At 35.4% G+C, this 24,543-nt stretch overlaps 1 protein-coding gene across 40 annotated transcripts in view; it reads left to right on the plus strand.

Annotated features, from left to right (window-relative positions):
* The window catches only part of ptprd.L (protein tyrosine phosphatase receptor type D L homeolog), a 955,323-nt gene that overhangs the window by 625,748 nt on the left and 305,032 nt on the right, over nt 1–24,543 (plus strand). For all 40 annotated transcript variants that reach the window (XM_041563903.1, XM_041563907.1, XM_041563920.1 and 37 more), the window contains one exon: nt 17,201–17,235. The gene's annotated coding sequence lies outside the window, so the exon portion shown is untranslated. The remainder of the gene's footprint in view (nt 1–17,200; nt 17,236–24,543) is intronic.

Genomic DNA, 24,543 nt, shown 5'->3' on the forward strand with positions numbered 1-24,543 from the left:
ATATAATTAATCCTTACTGGAAGCAAAACAATCCTATTGGGTTTAATTAATATAAATTATTTTTTAGTAGACTTAAGATATGGAGAACCAAATTACGGAAAGGCCCCTTATCTGAAAAACCCCAGGTCCCAAACATTCTGGATGACAGGTCCTATACATGCAGTGTGCAAAAAACATAATTTTGCATGCTTGTGCTCTTCAAGAGATTAGAGGGGAACAAGATATGCAATCTTTGCTGAAAAATCAATTGTTGTTCGCCCTACACACTGTGAAAGTTTATCTTTGGGATTCCATGTTCGTACATGCAATTTGTTATGCTGTGGAACTGAAATAATCTGCTGGAAGCCATTATACTGTACATACTGTAGATAGCAATAGCATGTATTCTTTATGCTTACATCCTCTGCAAAAGCATTATATTAATTCCCCTTTTTTTAATGACATAAAATGATAACCTTGTAATCCTTTGAAATGTTTTAGAATGTATCTGTGTCATGTGAAGCATTTAATCCTCTCCTCTTGGTCATTAGGTAAAGCGTCTGTTTTTGCATGAAGGGAGATCTTTGATTCCGAATGATGATGCTCTTAGTTGCCCATAATCTTCCACAGCCAAGCATAATTGCAATTTAGAAATAATCTTGAAAAAAATTCCAGGGATTTGCAACAATTATTTTTTTCTGTTATTGTTTCTTTTTAGGTTACTAGCATAGCAATATTTTTTTTTGCTGTACATGTTATATATAGACACATGTATTAGGAAATAAAACACAGATAGGAATTATAAACAATTGGTATCACGTTTGCTCCTTTAATCCTAGGGATTAAGTTATACAATAAATCATGGAAAATCGGGTTATATAGGCCTAGAAAAATGAGGTTCTCATTGGTAATATTTGATGCAGGCCAATACAGTTGGTTTTGTAATGAAGTTACCTCAAACATGCACCATTCTTTTCCTTAAGAAGTAGATTCTTATTATAAGCAGGTTCTTATGAGTAGGACAGCAGCCTCTGAGCAATAACGCTTTTTATCAAGGATTTCATTTTAACAATGGATGCACACAAAGTACATTTCAGAAAAAAACCCAGCAGGAAAGTATTTTCTATAGTTAATGCCACTGTGTGTTTAGATGCTGACAGATGAGGTGAAGAGCTCTGAAAGAAACCTAGTCTAAAAGTTCCCAAACACGTTTCCAAGTATTAGTCTATGGTATTCCAAGCACAGCAGGTTCTGCTTTTCTTCCATGTTATTTTAAAAGATTCACGTTTTGATTTTTTTATAAGCCTTTTTGATTTTTTTCTATTTGGGATATAGGGGTTGATGAAGAAATCAAGAGCAAAGGATGTGCACAAGCTATAACTGCTAAATTCCAGTATAAATGAGTGCTACATAATGGAAAGTGCAAAGACACAACTCAAAACAGTAATACTACTAACTATAAGCAAAAAAAGTATATTTTGGACATCATTTTACAATTAAAAATTGAACCCACAAATAATTAAAATATTCTAATCACCAGAATATCACATTTTTATACTATTTTAATATTGTTTCTTTAGTTAAACCAAAGGTGATGTCATATTGCTATCTGCAGTCCACCTACAAATGAATATGGTAGGTACACTAAACAAAATGGTAATAGATACATCAGGTTATGCAGCTAATTGGGTTTTTCAGGTACAAACACTATAAACTACTAAACTCTTCAGTGGAAAAGGTGCATTAAAGTCTGAATTTATCTAATTATTTTCTGAAAAATACTCACTGCACAGGTTTTTTTCCCCTTATTTATCAATACATTTTCTAGAAACTGTCCTGTGCAGGAAAAAACCTGAAAAAAATAGTGAAAAAACAAATTGAACACATTTTTTGGATTTTCCACCTGATAACCACAATATCTTCGAATTATTGCACGAAACCCAGCTTCGGGACCTCTCCCATTGATTTATATGCAACCTCGGCAGTTCTGATGCCAGATTTTAAGATTTGGACTTTTTCCAATAATCCTCGGGGTACAATACATTTTGAAAAAATCTAGGTTTTTTTACTAAAAAATTCAGATTTTATATTAAAAAACATGATTTTTGGCATTTGGACTTTAATAAATAATCCCCTTAGACTTTATGTGAAATTCAGTATAAATCAGCGCTATAAAATGTAAAGTGCAAAAACACAACTGGGACAACCACCCTCAGAACAGTAATACTGTAAGTGAAAGTACATTCCAGACATAATTTTCCAATTAAAAATTGAACCCACAAATAATTAGAATATTTTAATCACCAAAATATCAAATTTTTATACTATTTTAATAATGTATCTTTAGTTTAACCAAATGTGATGACACTGCCATATTGTTATCGGTCACAGTCCATCTACAAAGCAATATGGAACGTACACTAAGCAAAATGGTAATAGATACATACGATTATGCAGCTAATAGGGTTTTTCAGGTACACACACTACTCTTTAGTGGAAAAGGCATTGTCCCTTTAAATACATTTAGACTTTATGTGAACATATCTGGCCAACATTCTCTAAATTTGAAATGTACAGTACTTGTTGCTCTAAGGCAAAGTGAATGTAATGTATTTAATGTCTTCCAGGACCAGAAAGGGACCAGAAAACACCACTGGCCTTGTATTATATGATTCTGTTTATGTGCAACTTTCATAATCCAAGATATATTTTATGTAAAATACTCATTCCCTATATCACTGGCACAGATGGAAAATAAAAAAGGTGCACTTGATTCATAAAAACTGAGATTGTCTGAGTGCTGTGAGCAAAGCTTTTAAAGGGAAATTCCCAACAATGGCTTTCCTGTGTTTATGTATTTTTTCCATGAATTCCTAACTTTGTAAAGACATCTGTAGAAAAAAAGCTTTTCCAATGGTCTCCAAAGTGCAAATACCTAGGGGGGGGGGTCATTTACTAAGTTACCTATAGCAACCAATCAGAAATTAGTTTCTGGTAAAATATTAAAAGTTTCTTGATTATAAATATCAGCGATGATAAACCTACTTAATAAAACTTTTCAGCACAATTGATTCTGTTAGGGATTGAGACTGAAGATACATAAATGACATAAATGTTTAAAATGATCAATCAGCTCAAAAGCCAAAATATAAGTTAATGCTTTCACAAGCAGAAGTACATTTATGGGCTCCACAATTCAGTGTAATGACATCATAGGTATGTGTTGTCTTTTCACAACCATGAACTGTTCACTAGGGAGGAGTAGCTTCAACTGGCAGTCCTAATATTACAAGGAAGACAACCTGTCATCTAAAGCTTGAAGCCCTCATTTGCAGACATTCTTCATACATCTTCAATATCTCAGTTGGCCTATAACATGACAAGTATTTAATAGGAGCACAAACAATTATTTTGCTTCATTCAGTTTGTATTCTGATTCCTGTAAAACCACTTCATCTTTACATGTCCAAGGATAGTCGTAGCTTCACCAACTAGAAAAAAAAAAATCTTAAATGAAAATAAGTTCATCTTCAATTTTCAAATCCTCAGTATAGTATTTTCAAATAGCAATAGCTTAACTTGTCCTTCATTTGTCCAACTCGGTCGGTTTAATGGATGAGATTGTCTCCATCGTGGTTAACCAACCTTGCCAATAAGTCACTTGGTGACATACATCACAGTTGCAGCTGAATTTGACATCCTCTCTGAAGACAACAAGCACTCCATGACACTATTTTACTGATCAACATGAGAAAACTGTATGTTACTCTTTTTTGCACTCAATCTCCCGATGGAAAAGACTCAAACAGCAAGTTCTCATCTTGTTATTCTGTATAACACAAAATAATAACATCAGTGGTGTCAGCACAAAGGGGTTACTGCTCATGGCTACTCCTCAGCAGATGCCAATCTGTTTTGCTGAAAGCAAGCAGGCAGCACGATTTTACAAGCAGAATAATACACTGTGGGGGTACAGCTGTAATTGAACCACTGGCTTTGGAAGGGACAAAAATACATTTGTGTTTGTCACAGAGCCAATTATCAAGCACCTTGTTGCACTATAATGTCAGTGCAGACATTAGTTCAATATGAAAATATTCCTCCCCTTGCTAGCATTTAACTATTTAGTCTTTGGTGCTGAAATGTGCACCATATGCATGGGATAGCTATGGCTTGGAGCTATATTCCAGAGCCCTAAAAAGGGATCATTTCAGCGACTTACTAATTCTGGATTAATGGCACATGGTGCCATGTACAATAAAATCCAAAGTTTAAAAGGTCAGCGCTAAATAAAGCTCAGGGGAAAAAAGTAGGAGGAAAAGGGAAAACAGTAAAAATTTTATAGTGTAGTATTTACTTATAACGTTGTAGTTCCATACTCTCATATATTCCCAATGATACCTTTAGTGTAATGATCCTTTAGAAGTCACCACGTGTGGGAGTTTGAGTGGGTGTTTACAAACGTTTAACTTTAACATGTGCACATCAAAAAATCTTGTAGAAATATGGCTGTAGGATATCCTCTTGCTAGGAGAAAACGTGCAGAAATAGTGTAAAATCTTTTTTTATTCTATAACAATAAAAACCAATTGGTTTACACTCACATTTTCGTGATTAAAATCAGGCATAACGTGTCTCCATGCTTAAGTCCGATGTTCAGAGTGGCCTTAGTGGTTGGTGGTTTGGGCTCCGACCCGAGTTGCCTTCAGACCCACCTAGCTGCTTCCTGGACGCTTGGAGATGACGTCAGCCACCTATGACTTGCCTTACACGTTCCGTCGCTTAGCAACTTCCTCAGAGGCTTTGTGGTGCCATGTACACATACATTATGTGGCATACTCGGCACATACTGCCATTTTATTACTCACAGTGCACCATTTTCTAATTATTTTTGGTATTATTGTGGCCATAACTATGTGGCTCAAATCTTTGTGGCCTATTCCAGTGCTTCAATGATTTGCACTAGCACTTAGCTCTTGTGCCTACACTTTACTATTTTTTAGGGGGACGTGGGTGGCAGCAACTCCATAAATAGATTGCCATCATATATAGTGGAAATTGCCAGTTAATTAAACATAGGAGTGATTAACATACAAATAAGGGGCAGATTTATAAAAGGTCGAGGTGAATTTTCGAATTCAACAAATACGAATTTGAGCTATTTTTTGTGTACTTTGACTAGGGAATAGTCCTAATTCGTTTTGAATTCAAATATCGAAATTTAACATGTACTGTTTCTTTAAAAATTCGACTTCGACCATTCGCGATCTAACACCTGCCGATTTGCTATTTTAGCCTATGGGGGACCTCCTAGAACCTTTTTGGAGTCCAATCGAATGCGCTATTACTAAGATTCGTACCGACCTATTCGATCGAAAACGGACCTAGGCATATTTGAGAAATCAATTCAGCTGAATGCTATGAAATCAGTAGAGTTGAAATATATTAAGTATACTGTATCCACCAGACATTTCTGTTTTCACAGAGCTATCATAATCACTACCCTCCAATAAATGTGCCTTATAGCTACTTTCGATAGAATATGAAGCTATTGTACTTGCGGAGCAGTGGGTTCATTAAAGTACGCCACAAGCATTCTCACTAATAGATGTAGCTGGTTATAATACATGGCTTTTTAGGTTTCTGCAAATAACCTTTTAAAATGCACCCCATTGTGCTGGTTCTATTCCTACCTAATTATAATACCTACAGTGAAAATCACCATGTAACTTATTCATCTACAGTTCATTTACCTGCTGCTACAAAATAAAAATTGTTTGTTTTAAATGGTAGGAAGTCAGTAAACCAGTTTATAGAGTGAAAAATGCGAGGTTATCTCTTCCTTGTATTTTGTTAGTGATTCATTAAAGGTAACGTATGCTCGGAAATGAAAATAACCCTGATCCAAAGAAATGTAAGAATTGTATTCACTAGTCAGTGGATTTTTATCAGATGTTTTACTGGAGTGGATTTTTCATTGTTTTCATGGCAAGTGGTTATAAAGTATCTTGGTCATTTGTAAATGAAAACAAACTCTATTTGCTATACATACATTTCTCTATACATGATCCCCAACTTGTAGCTTGTGAGCAACACGTTGCTCTTCAAACCCTTGGATGTTGCACTCAGTGGCCTCATAGCAGGGGCTTATTTTTGACTTCCTGGCTTGGAGGCAAGTTTTGGTTGCTTAAAACCTGATGTACTGCCTAACAGAGTTTCCTGTAGGCACTCAGTCATAGGGGCTACTAATAGCCAATCACAGCCCTTTTTTGGCACCACCCAGGAACATTTCCCATGATTGTGTTGCTCCCCAACTCTTTTTAAATCTGAATGTTGCTCTACTACTCTAGACAATATCCAACCATCCAACATCTTTAGTGCTTCACATACAGTCATACAATTTGTATATATTACAGAATATATATATATATATATATATATATATATATATATATATATATATATATATATATATAATTTGTATAAATTACAGAAGTCTTCAAAGCATTTTACAAAGTTAGCATTTGTAAAAGCTATGCTACTTTCTAACTAGTTTTGCCAGATTTGGTCACAGTCAAAACAAATCTTTATATTGCAGTAGATCTTTAAGATTTTTATTTCACAAGGAAATTAGCGTACGCTACTTGCAGCTGGAGGCTTCTGATTTGTAAGTATCCCCCAGAGCCTCCAGTTGTTAACCTGTAAACATGGGCCAGTGCCTCGCTTCTTTAAATATAATATTAATTCTATTGGATTAATGCTGTACTGCTTCCTGCTCAGAGTCAGAGCAGAAAGAGTGGACTCATTAAGAAGACTCAACCCCATTATTCCACTTACCACATGACTTGCAACCCCCGATTCCACTTACTGTGCAAGTTAATGCAGGTTCTTAGGGCGTGGGTAGTCAGGGACCCAAGCCTAAAACCTACAAAAAAACAGCAAGGTTTATTTAAAAAAAGGAGAACTCCAGGCAACTCTTACAGTTTGTTGTGTCCTTTTTTAGGTGTTCTACAAATGAGGACATCACCAGACTAATTTCAGAAGTAATCTGAGATTCTGTGCATCCCTACTTCCAACAGGAAACAAAAGGGTTTCACTAGCCCCGAACCACTGAAGTCATTACTATTATTTCCAGATATTTTGACAAAGTTCTTTATAGTGTGAAGCGATGAGAAAAATGGTCAAAAACTCAATGCTGCATCAGTACTGATGCATAGTAGAGTACTTATTTTATCATACGTTACTTTTTTCTAGTACAGACTTCAGCTTTAGAATCATCTTTTAATTTACCAGGTGAACTTTATTGTTATTGCAGTACACAACATAGGATCTATTATCTGGAAAAACATACATTATCCAGAATTCTCTGAAAAATGGTAATTCCAGTCCCCTCAGTGTATTGTTTAAATAAACAGTTATTCATGCTAGTCTGATTCATATTTACTCTACAAGACAATGCCTAGGACTTACCTGCCTCTGCATGTATCCATGTTTATTCCAAAAAAACTGTATTCTTTTAATATTTTAATATGCATAGTAAATTGTAGCCTTTAGGGGAGAAAAAATATGATTTTTTCAACATGATACTGCATTACACAATAAATGCAAAGCAAAAATTGCACAATTCGCTCTTCAGTAAATAAACCTGTAGAAAAAAAACTGTGAGTGGTGTCAATGTTACACAGCCTGTGCTTGTCATGCTGAAAAACATTTGATGATGTTCCAGAATTTATAAATAATCCCCATTTCACCCAGACCAAAACCAAACATTTCTGCATGTAACCTTATCACGATGAGTATTCTCATGACTGGGCATGCCATGATTTGTCATTAGTTAGACATGTAAGAAATGCTAACAACCCACACAAATATCCTTTGCATTGTAATATTCTATTTTTATGACATACTGACATAGTGTAGCTGGATCGTTTTAACAAAGTAGCTCCGCTGGCATATTTTGACACTCTTAGCTGAAACTTCAGTCTCATCCTTCCAATGGACAGGATCCAACTATTGCATGCAGCAAATAAACTGACACCTTTTTTCATCAATTGTAACAGGATTTGCATGCATTTTTTTCCAGCTATATATATAGTATCCCCTCCAAAACGAGTCTTTGACAAATAAAGTCTGCTTGTGTTAGCATTAAACTATTCTATTATATTTATTTCTTATTTTTGGACTTTTGTATGTTTCTGAACTACAAAGAGGAGATGGAAGCAGGGGATAATTTAATAAGTGCAAGATAGAGTGCAAAGCGCAAAAAATTATCGCAAACCACCTAAATTGCCACAGGTCTCTGCCCTCCAAAACTGCATTTGGCAGCACCGTATTAATGAGTTTGAGTTGGATTCCCAATCCAGCACTAGGTGAAGAGTGCAGCCATACTCCAGACACATTCTCCTATTTGATTTGTATATTATTGGCCAAAAAATATTAGGAATAAATGTGACACGGGCAATGCTACCAGACCATGTTTTAGATTTTATGTTCATGTGTTGTGACATATATGTATGATGGTTACATGTTATTTTTAAGCCTTGTTTTGGTTTCTGCTTTACCATCATGAAAAACTTCCTGGCTATTGTTGTCCGTATACTTATTTGGCATCCCAAGGGACTTATTCCATGTTTCTGATGCTCTCCAAATCTATTGGAGTGTGAATGTGGCTCATGAGTGAAAAAGGTTGGGGAACCCTGGTTTAGGGGGATCAAAAACCTAACTTAGAAATAGGCTAGAAACTCTACATATTGAGGCCAGGGAGGATTTCACAAAAGTGTTGGTAAAGAAATTATCATAATTCATAGACTTATTTTTTAACATATTTCCAGTGCGGATGATCATTTTGTAATATTTAATTAAAAGGGGACATTATTATCTTTGTGCTGTAGAAACCACCACTGAATTTTTTGTAATGTTTTGACATTTGTCATTTTCTCCCCCCAAATTTCACCAGTACTATGAAAATGTAATTTAAAAAAATATGGTACATTATTTATATTTTTTGACACACATGTGATACTTTTGAAGATTAAGCAACACATTTGATACTGTTTTCACAGCACTTTTGAATATTTGGAGACACTAAGACAAAGCCATAAAATTGGCAGTTACCAGTGGCAAATTTGTCACACTTGTTGGATCAAACTGTGATCTTACCAACACTTTTGTGAATTTCCCCAATTATGTTTTGGGCATCCAGAGGCACCCAAGGTAACCAAAGCCCCTTAGCAGTGAATATCTGTGCCTCTGAGGATGAGAACTTAGTGCAAAATAATGGTATCCTTTATTAAAAAAAGAGGTAACTTTTCTGTTGTTAACTAAAATGGACTGTCTTTCACTGCGTTTTAATCTATATCCTATCAGTTGCAGTCTCCACGGTAACTCCACAGGCTGGTTTGGTAATTTACCAGGCACTTAGAAATTATTGTTATACAAATAGAGTTAATGGAAATTAAGTAGATGCTTTATAATGGGATGACTGTTTATGGAAATGAAAGTCTATAAAGCATCAGCTATGAAAATGATAATTATTTTAATTCTGAAGGAAAAGGCATGCAGAGAAAGGAGACAATCTTAAAATATGCTTTGGCAATTCAGTAAAATTTGTTAATAAAATTAATTTATCTACTCTACTGTTTTCCAAATCTCTGCATGTCTTCAATTAACACATCATTTTTCATAACAGTTTGAGCTATTTGATAAGCTTGGTAGTCTCATAATTATAACATTTATGAGGAAAGTGATCTAAAGGGCTTAGTAGTCTGCATGTGCCCCAGCAGATCATATTGCTGCTCCCTGTATTGTCCTTTCATCAACGTTTTGTAACACCCTACATTTTCGTCCAACACTTTGTATAATAGTTCCTAAACAAGGGCCATTGAAAAAGCATGTACAGTAGTTAAAACAAACATTCCCTATGTATCTGGGTACTTTCTCTTTATATATTCTGTTATACATATGATCAAAAGAGAACTTTTGTACTAGTGCTGCTAAGGAACGTGTTGTGTTGGTTTAAAGCACCAATTTGCAAGCCTTGTGTATCACTCAGCTCTGCCTTTGTACATATTACAGACTCTCCATGCCGATTTTTTTTTTCACAAACACTCTGGAAGAAATGTTGTGCACTGCACAATCTCATTCAGGGATTTATGGGATAACTCTAAAAATACCCTTTCCATGTATTATATTTGCAATTTAGTTATACCTCTTTGTAGGTATCTACAAATATTAAAATTTGTATAAGATGAGTAGTTAGCGATATAAAACCACACCGGCTGAAGTATTTCAGATCATAACTAGGATAGAGAGTATAGAGCAGTGCTCCCCAATCAGTGGGTCACCTGCAACATGTTGTTAACCAACCTCTTGGATGTTGCTTCCATTGGCCTCAAAGTAGCTGCTTATTTTTGAATTCCTGGCTTGGAGGCAAGTTTTGGTTCCATAAAAGCCAAGTGTACTGCCAAACAGAGTCTCCTGTAGGCTGCCAGTCTATATAAAGGCTACCAAATATCCAATCTCAGCCCTTATTTGGCATCCCCAGGAACTTTTTATGCATTTGTTGCTCCCCAACTTCGTTTACACTTGAATGTGGTTCATAGCTAAACAATTATTGGGTACCCCAGATATAGGTTGATTTTTTTGTTTTTAGGACTTTCTATTTATGATGAAAGTGTCGTGTGCAGGGTGCAAAATCCACTTCAGGTAATCTTCCAAGTTTTTACCTAAAATGCAATGCTGTTTCCCAGAATTCCACTATAATTGTGGACACATGCAAAGAAGGGTGCACAAGATTGCCATCAAGAATCAACAGACTCCATTCTCATTAGTTAGCAGGGCCCTCAACATTATAAGCCCATTTGTCAATTGGTCCCCTTGAATAAAGGGTACACAGCAACCTGTGCACAATTTCCCTATGTGGATGAAAATCTGTATTGGTAACATTTCTACACGCCTGAACCTTATTTAGATTTGGTACTAAAACAAAGAAGATACAGAACACATACCAGCTAACCAACACTCCCTGTGGTAGTAGAATTAGCCCAATGGGTCCTACATATGTATATAGGGCTAGCCAGTTAAATATACAAATAGGTATGATGCTTCTAAGAGAATCCTCGAGTAAGTGTAAATATTTTGAGAGTGATATGCAGATGCACTAAAATTAAGTAATGCACCATGCACTCCCTGCAGCACCCATTTTCCCACTGAAATTAATAGTATTTAATGCATACATTTCATATTAGATAATTAATGTTTCTGCATCTGTATGCTAAATTGAGCAAAGCAAATGTACTAAAGATGGATTCTAAAGTAATATTAACCATATAAGTTACCATTAATGGAACCTCATTGATAGCTCTCAGATATAACAGTTAGAAAATATTAGGGATATACAAAGCCTGAAAATTAGTTAACCAAACTGTTCAATTCAGAAGTGAAAATCTTTGATGGTTTGCCAGAAAAGTACATTTGGGCATACTGTTGTTTCTAAACCTGCTGAGCTATTTCCTGACAAAGTTTGTCTTCTTATTCTTAAAAAACGGAGCTCTATAAAATGGGAAATTACTTCTCTATAAAATGTGGTCACTTGTATTTCTTTTTTATACTCAAGATTTCCTTTTCACAATTTCCATAACAAACAGGTTCTGTGCTATCTCTACTATACTCTCTACTTTTTAATCACTAGGAATTTAGGACCTTCATTTAATCTTACTATAACGTAACTACAATATTGCTTCTAAAGCACAATAACCTACAGTATCTTATCTTATTAGGCTTATACTGACCTGTGAAAGGGCTGAAGCACAAAGCTTCTTAGAAAAGGCCGGGCCAAGTTGGCTAGGCACCCTAGATGACCCAGCAGACCATGTTACCCCTCCTCATGCACACACGCCTAGATGATCACACGCAACCAGGACTAGAGGAATTGCTGCCACAGGTATGGGGACACAAGGGTTCTGAACTAGGGGAAGAAGGCAGAAGAGGTACTGGAGCCCCTCCAAATTTGCCCCCTAGACATGTGCTTCTTCTGCCTACCCATAGTTCCGGCTCTGGCCACAGGTCCTACCACATTTATTGTTGAGATCTCGACCCACAACAGCATATAATAGGGCTCATTTACTAAAAGTGTTCAAAATACAAAGATGAAAAAATATCAGCCCATGTTTTAATTTGTGCATGTCTTTTAAATTTGTACAACTCTGTGCCTCAATTTTGTGACTATATATATTTGCCTAGCAATTATTAATGATCCCTATATATACAAGTATGTAAAAAATAGCACATGGGACATTTTGGCCACTGCTACCCTACGGGATAGTACAGCAGCATTCAGAATGCCTCTGTCCATCTGTCCCCACTCAGTTGGCATGAAATGTACAAAGAATAGTGGCCTTGTTATCACTGCTCCCCTGAATGGTATTGTGTTTTTCAGTCAATAGTGTTAGGAGCAGTGGAAGACACAGATATTTTGTCTAAACTCCACTTGTGCTATAGACGCAAAGATAACATTTTTGGACCATGTGTGGATTGTCCTGACATTTTTCATGCCATGGTGATCAGTTTAGTTGATCGGACAAGTTAGAAGTCGGCTTAAGAATAAATCTGCATTTCTATAGTCAGACTAGACACTAGACATGACCCGTCTCCTTCCCACTGTACCATTTTCTGTGTTTGGCAAAAACAGCAGGAAAAAAGTTATTAGAAGTCATTAAGCACAAAGTACAGAATGAGTATACTGTGAGAATTATAAAGGTGTATGATTAATAGGGAAAAATTGTGAGCTGTGAGAAGAATGATAAGAGAAAGAATGTATACTAATGACATTTTTCAGGAAATGGTGATAACTTTTTTTTTTATAAGGAATCAACCATCCATTTTCATGGTTATAGCACAGACAGCTTAATAATTTGTTCCTCCTGAATTTTTTATTCAAATGAATACTGTGCCCTGATTCAAAAATGTGGTACATCTCTAGCTACTACAGCTAATTAAAAGCAGAAAAGAACCATAGATAGTGAGCTCAGATTTAGGAAACTTTCGGTATACAGTATATACCTTTGCATAAGATTGTGTAACCCTGAATCTTTGATGCAGCAGATCTTTGCAGTTGCAAAGGTTTAATTATTTCCATTGTATGAATCAACTATGCATTAAGGGTGGAATTATTGCTTTATTATTTTGGGGGCTTAAGAAGACACTTCACTTACTGATTTGTGAACTGCTCTTCTCTACTACCTTTCTTAAGGGAAATTGCTGATTGCTTGCTATGAGTCACAATTCCAGAATGAAATTGACTCCTCTTTTGTGAATTCCCCTTCCCCCTTACACCAGATCCCCCCCCCCATACGATTACACGGTGGATGGATAGAAAAATGCTGAAAAATCACCCCTCCATAAGTTTATGCCATAATCATGTAGGGGCCCTTGCTGGTCAGGTGATACTGTTTGGAAACACACAAGCCTGAATTTGTGGAAAGGCCACCTAGGCCCTGGCCTAGGGCGGCATGATTTTAGGGGGGCAGCATGCTGCCCAACCACACCCACATTGGTTCAAAAACACTGGGGATGCGCTGGAGATGCAATAATTTTTTAAATTTCACGTGCGCCAATTCCCATCGCTCCTGTCCCCCTGGAGGGGACAGGGGTGACGAACGGCAGTGGGCCTAGGGGTGCCCACTACAGTATGTATATCCGGCCCTGGAAACACACCAATTAGCATTTCTGAGATAATTACACAGCTAATACACCAACAGTTTCCAGGTGATTGATACTAAAGTCAACAGAAGGAAATTCCCACTGAGCTGGCAAAACTTTAGTAACCTTTTCATGTGCCATTGCCCTTAATCTTGAAAAAGGTACAAGGGTACAAGGAGGAGGCTAAAATGTAGGCCATTACATTTGGCATCATTAGAAGCCAAAAGCAGCCCTTTGAATTGCACAATTAATGTTCCTTTTCAGTCATTTGACTTGGCATAGTTAGGAAATTGTGATATAAAATAAAACAGCTTGATGTTGTTTTCTAGTCGACCTTTTCCCAAATTAATATAAATACTACCAAAGGCGTGTGAGTGTATATATTCTTAATAACAACATACAGTGATGTAGAAGTAAATACCCCCTGCAGAGAATACACAAATATAGGCAAAACATTGTTCATGTTAGTAAACTCTTTTCTTAAAAAAATAATCTTCAGTAAACCACTTTTCTAATAATATATGCAAATGTCACAATGAAACTCCACCATTTGATGTTCTAAAGTGCATCCCTGACTCGTATGGGCCTCTGTGCTCACACTCAAATCAAGGGCAAGCAGTGACTAAGTACCTATGACATGACAAAATGGTGTCTTATGCTATGGGTACATTCGATCAGCCTGTGTGCAGTCACACACTGACCTCAGCTTCAGCTCCGCTGTGTGTGACTGCACACAGGCTGATTGAATTCAAATCAATGGAGCAGGGGCACTGAGCAGATCTGCTTCTCTCAGCCTGCAAAAATATGCAGACTGACAACAGCCTCTGACAACAGCCTGTGTGCCCATAGCCTTAAGGTAAAAGGGAGTTACTGATATGTAAAGTATCTGGAAATTTGATTTAAATTATCTGTTGGTTAAGTTGTCCTTTAGACCAGATAGTTTGTCTTTAAAAACAAAAGGAAACCAATAACCTATTTTATTTGCAATAGAAGAAAGATAGAATCATGCAGCTTCCTGTTTAAATTGGTTTGCTGAGTTTTTATCTTTTATCTCCACCTTTATGAATTGATTCACAAGAGCAGCAAACCCTGCCTATTTAAAAATCCTGAGCATATATATATATATATATATATATATATATATATATATATATATATATATATATATATATATATATATATATATATATACAGTTTTTCAAAAATAAAGAAGAGCACACATATAGGGGCATATTTACTAAAGGGTGAAGTGACTAACGCTGGCAAAAATTCACCAGTGTGACGTCCATTGAACTTTAACTTCCCACCGTATGCAAATTAGGCAAGGCTAGCGCAACTTCGATTTGCTTGGCGCAGTAATGCTAGTGCAACTTTGCCAGCGTTCAGCGCCCTGGATGCAACTTCAGATTTTTGAGAATAAGTATTGTCTTGGCGAAGTTTTGCGCTGTGAGCGAAGCCGTTGCTGGCAAATTTTTGGAAGTTAGTGAATTTGCCCCATAGAATCAAATGCTGGTTAGGAATTGTAAACAATTTAACAAAGAATGCCACACTCACAGGTCTTAGCAACAAAACAAAATTTTTTTTATTGAAAATCCAATTTTCGGTCACATGTCCTCATGGACAAGCTGACCCATTCCTTAAAAATCCTCAGAGCAAAAAATGGCCCAAAATGACAAAGTGTAATATGGCAACCATTACGATAAAAACCATATAGACTGCCAGGTCTATGGTAAAACACAATGGTACAGTGAACTATATACTCTATGGTATACTTGTAGTAAAACATTCCAGACTTTATGGTAAAATGCACCAATATTGACAATACAAAAAAGAAAAAATGTATAGAAAGTGAAGTGTCCTAAACCTAAGAGTGGGTCACTTGCAGTTCTGTTTTTTTTATTTTATTTTTTTAACCGTGACATTTTTGTATTTGGATCTTCAATAAAAACATTTTTGTTTTGTTGCTAAGACCTGTGAGAGATACAGTATATATATATATATATATATATATATATATATATATATATATATATATATATATATACAGTATATGCTCTTATTCAGAAATATGTTTGTTCCAATATAAACCACAAGAATTTCACGTTACATAAAACTGTTGCCTACTGTTAACTCCTTTCACTTGTTCAATTATTTTCAACTAACTACTCTACATAATAAATAAATAAAAGCAAAGTATTCAACATCCGCATAACTGTAACAATGCCGCTAAGAAAATAAGAGTGCAGGCAATGTTCTTAGACAATTTTCTCTCCAGCCAACCTCTAACAACATATTTAAAAATCTGTGGCAGGTTAATGTAGGCCACATTCACTTGGCAACCAAATCAATCCCATGCAATTCAGGATGTGCTGTCGGACCACTAAAACCATTTTACAGTTTCTGTAAACGATAAGCCAAAATGAAGATCAGGTTAGAGAAAGCTTTGGTGACAGAGTCATTTCAGATAGAGTTTTGCTTTGGCAATCATCTCATTTTATTCCTTATCAACTTTCTCTGCAAAGCCAATTATTTTCTGTACTAGCACCAAATGATGTCTTGCATGAAAACTTAGCATTGTTCTGAGTTTCATAGAGCTTTAACATTAAAAGTATTGTATTAATGTGTAAAGCTGCTATATGTCAGTGCTATTGTATGATAGCTCTCATTTGTTAATATAATATAAGCGGCTTTTCTCTTAATATGCCTAAATTATTGGAAATATCTATGGGCCCAAGCACATTTTCTTATCATTATCTAGTCATTTATATTTAGATAAAGCCATTATATTCTTCAGCAGCAGGACTTGGAGACTATTAAAGATAAAGCCCAATAATGAAGGTTACAACAATATAGTAGTAAAATTAATACACTATTGAAATGTATAATTTTATTCTAGTACTAGAATAACTGGACCACAGAACATCAGTGCCTGCTCTGTATATGCGACGTGTATATACAATATATGCATATCAATGTCCGTGAAATGTAATGGCACTGGTGCTCTATATATTCCTACCAACAGAGGATTCAGTTTTTGTACTTTATCAACATGTAAAAATAGTTAGACCTCCATCTTGTTATCATTAGCATCATTACAAATGTATACCATGGAGAATGCCCGAAGGTCTGTTTATTTCAGCCATATGTAAAAGCAGAGCCCGTGCAGAGATAAGCTCTTTAGCTCTTTTGTTTGCTGTCAAAATAAAATGTAAATTCATCCTGATGCTCTGTTTGTATTTCATTTTTATATGTCACTGTCCTCCCTTGCCCAAGAAAAGCTTCTGCTATTCTATATACAACCTGGAAATAGAAAAACATGGTATACACACTTTAGCCAAGCTAACAATAAATCAAAAGTATATGGTAGGCTTAATGGAAACATCTGGCACTCCCCTTTTGACAATGAAATGAAAGGTTTATTTTATTTGAATATCATGTCACTTTGCATTCACTGTGTTTGCGCATAGCATAGCACAAAATGCTTGGATTCAAATTTTATATATATTTTTTCTTTGTGTTACAGGATTAGGATACAGCACATACTTAAAGGAGACTGAGGTAAGTCCTAATTTCATGTAAATTCTTATAAATTATTATGTAAACTAACAGTGGAGATCAAAGGCAGTATTGGCAAATGAACAGTAACATAGAAGGTCAATCTCACAGCAGAGTTAATAAACGTATATACAATTGTCTACGTTAAGGATCAGACTCCAGCAAGGATGGTTGAGGAGGACTGAAATTTTGAGTAGAAAGAAGAATAGTCATGCTTTATTTAGGCAGTGACAAAGTTGACAAAATGTACATATTTTTGAACTTAGATTATAAGATTTAAAAGATGTTTTGCTGAAAATCTGTAATGAAGTGCTAAAACATAATTATGAGACCAGCACACCATCGTTTTAACGTGTGTTCCAAACCACATTTGAAGCCTTTGCTAGGTCAAACAGGAGGTGATCATAGTGATAATACTTGGATACCGTTTGCAGTATATGGTAGCACTTTAATTATAAGAGCATACAGATTCCTGGCCACTTGGCAGAGGCCCCGATTATTTTACTTATCTTCATAGCAGCTTCAACAACCCATATTATACCCAATGGGTATACTGTATTTATCATGCTGTGTAAAAAGTGGTAAAACATTACCGGTGATGTTGCTCATAGCAACCAATCAGATCTTTGCTTTTGTTTTCTAGCTGTTGAAATCCAATTGTGGTTGGTTGCTCTCTCTCTCTCTCTCTCTCTCTCTCTCTCTCTCTCTATATATATATATATATATATATACAGTATATATATACCCACACACGGACACAAACTTATGACATGCACATGTTACTGTCAGTGTCAGCGATTCTTTTTTTTACATTAAGCCAGCACATATTATTATCATTACTGTCAACCATACAATTAATGGGATCACCTGAATGTCTATTCTTATCTAGTACTGTCACTGTCCTATTAAACACTGTTCGCACTCCTTTCAAACAATAGCAGTGGTATGTGAAAATTCTAAAGAATGATTCATTGCTTTGATTAATAGATTAGAATTACCATTCATGAATGTAAGGCCTACTGTATGTACATTTCTATAATTGGCAGTATCATTTGTCACTACTTGAACATTGTGTTAAGCAGATATTGTTTTAATTTAAATCCACTAGTCTAAAGAGATCTGCAAGAATTTTCTTTTGTTCTTCGGCATGTTAATGGAAAAATCATTCCTGACAATTAAAGCTTGTTCGTAATCGTATTTGATAATGCCTGCTTTTTTGCCTTTATGTTCATTGAACCTAAGCTCTAGGGATTGATTTTGAGGATATTCACTAGATAGCTTAGCACATATTGCTATCTACTTCTATAGCTCCAATTAAAATAATAGAAACTTCATATTTTAATACTATAGTCCAGGGCATGCAACAATTATTTGAGAATGACATAATGTAGCCATGGAAAACATTTTACTTACACAGCAAAATATCTATTGGATTTCAATTATTTTAAAATCAAGTCTTTAACATGGCTTTTATGTGTCTAAATGAATGTGCTGATTTAAGAACTAATGGTATCTGTAAAACAATACACAATGACTTGTGAGCATAAGAGGTCATATTACTAAAACTCTTGTAAAATGTAAAAATACAAGTGAATAGAGCACTGTAACATTGTTAAGCTCTGCTTAAACTGTTGATAAATATGCCCCTTGTAGTGAGGTTTTAATAAAGAATATAGGTTAAATTACCACAAGGCCTATCATTGTGATACATAGGGCCAGATTCAATTCAGCGGGAAAAGGATTTATCACTTAAAAAGTCATGGATGAGATTCAATTTGAGATCTCATGAAAACATTATTGACGTCTATGGGGAAAAACTGTAACTGAATTTGGAGAAAAGTTTTTTCTCCTCGAATTGAATCTTTTCAATGACTTTTCACGTGATAAACCATGAGATAACTTTTTCTCACCGAATTGAATCTGGCCCATAGTTTGCTAGATCTAATCAATATTAATGCTTTTTCTAGATTTTCATCAACAAAATTAACATGAACAAAGAACAAACACTGCATTAGAGAATGACTGTTCTTGATATACACCCCATTCAAGTTTTTTATTGCAATGGTTAGCAGTGATGGAGTCCTAGGGTTGATTCCAGCCAGGGCACTATCAGCAAAGAGTTTTGTTTTTTCCCATGTCCATGTGGATTTCTTCCAGTTTCCATCCATATTCTAAAAACATGCTGATTGGTTCCTGATAAAATTGACCATAGGGTGGGTGAATGTGATAGGGCTACTCAGTCTCTATACACATAAAAGTGGGATTTCTAGGTACCCTCCCTGGCCTCTTCTTTCATAAATGGATACCATGCGCAGAAACAAAAAGGAGTCTGCATCTATTGAATGCAAAAGTTGGTTTCACCCAATATTTATTCAAGGTGCAGTAACATTCACATGTGGCTTAAACATTTTGGGACTAGTTCAGCTCTTCCTCAAGTGAATAGGGACCACAGACTGGGGCTGGGATTATTGTAATGTATAATATCTGTAAAGCAGTGAATATATTGGTACCATATAAAAAATGAAAAATAAAACATGTAGCTGCTCATACAATATTGGCTATCCCTATAGTGACATTCTTTTCACAGTATAGTACGAGTATGTCAACCCATTCTATCACCATGTTAATTTTGCCAGCACTATTTTACATTAAATAATAAAAGTCTAAATATCAAAGCAGAGTAAGAAAGAGAACACTTTTTTTAGACAATGTTAATATGCCCTTAAGTGTATTCATTGAACATTTACCTTTATGTCATATCTTCCAAACTGCGGAAAGAGCATTCTGAAAAATCCAGAAGCTCATTACATTTCTCAAACTCTAAAAAAACAGTGAACAGTGAATTTTACACTAACCTTCAATGCACACCTTATAGATTTACGCAACAACTTTTGTGCAGTCAGCACACTACTGCCATTGATTTTAGGTCTATTGATTTGAAAGTAGTTAAACTCTTGCATGACGAAGCGAAGAGCGAAACCGGTTCACAGAAGGGCCACGTTTCTCTAACTTGCATTTTTAAAATCTGACTTGCCATACATTTCCAACATCTTAACATTTAATTTTACATAAAGTAAAGAAAAATGCACGATGTAGCAGACAACTCCAAGGAAATTCTATTTTGTGTTAGGAATGAATTGTATGGAAGTGACAGTTCTTTTGTACTGAAGATGTATCCTTTTGTTACAATTTAGCCTTTGTGAAGAAAGAACACTGGTCCTCAATGCAGTAGAGAAATTCATGTTGGTTACTGGAGAATCATTGCTAAAATGATTTCAAAGTGCACCCTTTAGTAACCAAGACATTGAGCTTGAAAAAACATATATTAAGTTGAAACCTTGTATATCATATTTACAGTATAAAGCAATGCAGTAATATGGGCAGCTCAGAGGAAGAATAATTCATTGCAACACCGGGGTCTTATGTTAAATTCCAGCCAGGAAACTACTGTATCTGGCAGTTTTTCAGTACTTAAATTGGGTTGAAAAAAATTGGATGTATGCTATGTGTGCAGCATACTTATAAGTCACACCCACTGTTACAATAAGCCTCGCCCACCAACACTTTCTGGTTTCACCCAGTTTAGAGCAAAGACATTTGTGGCCTGTAAGGACCCCAAATGAAAATTGTGGATATGACTTTTCTTGGCTGCCAATTCAGCTTCTGCAAACACAGCACCTTACGTTAATATGGTGTGCTGTAACACAGCACAACCCCAGCATATTCTGTATTACCCCATATTATATAATATCTATAATTCTCTCACCATTCCTTAAAAAGCTACTGTTTTCTACCTTCTCTACCTTCATTTTCTCTTTTTGTTTCTCCTATTTTCTCTATCCTGTTCTCTATAAACCTCTCTGATGCATCCAACTTCTTCATCTGTATAACACTTCTCCACCTCTTCTCTACTTTCCTCCCAACAATCCTTTCTCTCCTTTTATCTTCTATATGCTTTTTTAACTTGTGCTTTTTAACCTCAATTTTATTTGCATGCAGAAGTGGGAGGAGCAAATGAAATCTCCTGTATTGCAATGAAAAAAGTTCTGGGATTCAAAACCCTTGCATCCCCCAAAAGGGATGCTATTTCATAGAAATAAAAAGGCTGAGGGATGGTATTTGTGGGCATCCCAATTTCCAAATTCCAGCAATATTATTTTTATGTTCTTCCTGTGCTTGTGTGAGTTTGATCCAGATACTCCGGTTTCCTACCACATTCCAAAGAAAACAGGAATTGACTCCTGAAAAAAATTATCCTTAATGTTTTTATATGGTAGGGACCTTAGATTGTAAGCTCAACTGGGCAGGGAATAACGAACAATCTCAACAAAGAACTACGGAATATACCTACTTACATGGATGAAGGAAAATGATATCATTGGTTAAGGTTTTTTGGGCTAACTCTTCAGTGTTTCTATTTATATATAAACTCCTGTTTGGATTTAAAGTTTGCATTTCCAACTAATTTCCAATGCATTTTTTGGAAAGGTGATCTAAAAGTAAGTATAACCACTTCAGGGAGATAATTCCACAACTTCACAGCTCTCATTGTAAAAAAATAAAAACTTTTTTTGACTATTAAATGTAACTTTCTTCTGAATGAATGTCCTTGTGTCTTCTGGAATAACCTACTGGTAAATAAACAATTAGAGGAAATATATTTATTCAGTTATCATATCACCTTTTAAACATCTCCTTCTCCAGCGTAAACAACCCCAACTTGGCAGGTTTTTTCTCTTAATCGAGACTTCCTACACTCTTTACCAGCTTCCTATACCCTTTACCAGCTTGGTTGCACTTTTTAAACTCAATAATATCCCTTAAGATTACAAGTAGGAGCAACTGTTTTCTAACTATTCTGTTTGCTGTCAAATACCTATATCCTATTAAAATCAAATTACAAATGCTGGATACAAATGAGAAAATTGATTAGGACAAAGATTTATTTTGCTCTAAACATGGGGGTTCACTATGGACCAACATAACCTGCAACCAGTTGATCAATTGATGTGACATGAATGAATGAATGAATGAATATGAAGAAGCTACAGGATACTTATGGTCTGATAAACACTCCTCTCTCATCTCTGTATATTTTTAGTGTATTGTTACCATCAACATAACTAATGTGCATATCACTGGCAGTCATTACCTTTACTACTAGCTTCTTTATTTTCTAATGAACAGCATCATATTTTGCCATAATATTGTTTCTCATGCCAATAATGAACAATTTTCCTTGGATGCACTATTTGCAGTATAAGTGTATAAGAAATGGCCATAACCAATGAGTGACAGCAATATGAACTGTTCCCCCATTACCATTGATGGTATACAGACAAAAAAACACATTCTGTTGCATTGTCCTGATTATGATTTGTCTCAGAATAAAACCTTTCTGAGCATTCAGTTAGACTCCAATTGTATACTATTTAAAAAGATTTGCTGTTATTGGTGTTAAACGTAGAAAGGCAACAATGACCATGAAACAATTCAGTGTGTTATGTTAAATCTTTTATAAAAAGGTATAGTAATTAGCTATGACAACACAACATTATTTTGGTATAATGAGTCAGACCACTGTGTTTTATTATATACAAGATAGGTTGCCAGATCCATTTTGACATAATATAGCCACATGGCTTAGGTGATAACCATTTGTTGAATCCGTTCTCCTGTAGTATAAAGTATGCTGATTAATAAACCTGAGATTTTGTGTAAATAAATATACAAATAATTTGAATGTGAAAATAGGACAATGAAAATTGGAGATATTTTAAGAGCCCCAGTGAACACAGATCCCAGCACCCTACTACAGGTATGGGACCTGTTATCCAGAATGATTGTGACCTGGTGTTTTCTGGATAATGGATCTTTCCGTAATTTGGATCTTCATACCTTAGGTCTACTAGAAAATCATGTAAACATTAAATAAACAAAATAAGCTGGTTTTGCTTCCAATAAGGATTCATTATATCCTAGTTTGGATCAAGTACAAGCTACTGTTTTATTATTACAGAGAAAAAGGGAATCATTTGTAAAATGTGGATTTTTTTGGTTATAATGAAGTCTATGGGAGACGGTCTTTCCATAATTTTTAGCTTTCTGGATAATGGGTTTCCGAATAACAGATCCCATAACTGTACTATGTATGTGAACCATCTTCAACATCATATCAAAATGTTCATCATCTGGAAACCCCCCTGTGCAGCTGCGTCTGACGCTGCACTGCTGCCAGGAATTTATCTTCAATAAATGAAGATCCTTCACATCAGACAATGTAAAAAACATATACTGTGTTTACATGGTAGGTTACTTAGATCATACCCCATTGGCTTCTAGCAAGTATGGCAAGGGAGCATTGTTAGTTACTAGTATGCCAATGATTATATACACAGTAAGTATGCAAATTAGAGAGATCAGGAAATATATATGTAATCAATTGGACAAACCTTTTAATTATTCTTCCAAGTAAAAACACCTACTTTACACATTTTACATATCGTTTGTGTTCAGTATTCAGTACTCAAACAAACACAATTATAAATATAATTTCTTTTGAGGCTTTCATTTTTTTAAAAAAAAAAAATCCATTTCAGTCAATTCCTTGCAGAAAATGAAATGCCATTTCCACAGGGTTTTTATTCTATCGTAGCGGCTGACTAGTTCAGAGCAGCCAATGAGAACTTTGGCTCAGCCAGCAATGACAATGATTAATGGACACCTTGCAGACGTACTTAATGATTATCCCCATCAGGAAAGGAGAAAGACATGCTTAGAAATATGGCCACTGCAGTTGTGTATTAGGTTTTGTGCAATTTATAATATGGCACTGCATATTTTTCTTACTAAGTATCTACAGCAATATAGGAAATTCCCAATGTCTGATTACTCTCAGCAAATAATCATTCTGGATAATGTCACAATTATTGTTCATTGGTGGCATAAATATAATTCGGTGACAGAAAACTAAAAACAGAAATGATGAAAATCAAACAGTCTCAGTTAAGAACACAATGCAATTTTCCAATGCAAATTAAGAAATCCCAGAATTCAAAATTAATTGTGGCTGCCCCCTATGTACCATTCACCACAACGTGCACATGGAATTAAAATGTATCTAAGTACGTGTGTGTGTGTGAATGGTGTCACTTCTAACATTCAGGGTCAATAATAGCATTAACATCCGATACACTTGGTCCAAGTCAGTTGTGGCTATAGTATACAACCTACTAAGGAAACTCAGGTCCAAGCTAAGTTTCTAAGGCTACAGGGCCGAATATATGTTTACCAGTAAATAGTACAGTCACT

Source organism: Xenopus laevis, chromosome 1L, assembly GCF_017654675.1.
Source record: "Xenopus laevis strain J_2021 chromosome 1L, Xenopus_laevis_v10.1, whole genome shotgun sequence".
Classification (NCBI taxonomy): Eukaryota; Metazoa; Chordata; class Amphibia; order Anura; family Pipidae; genus Xenopus; species Xenopus laevis.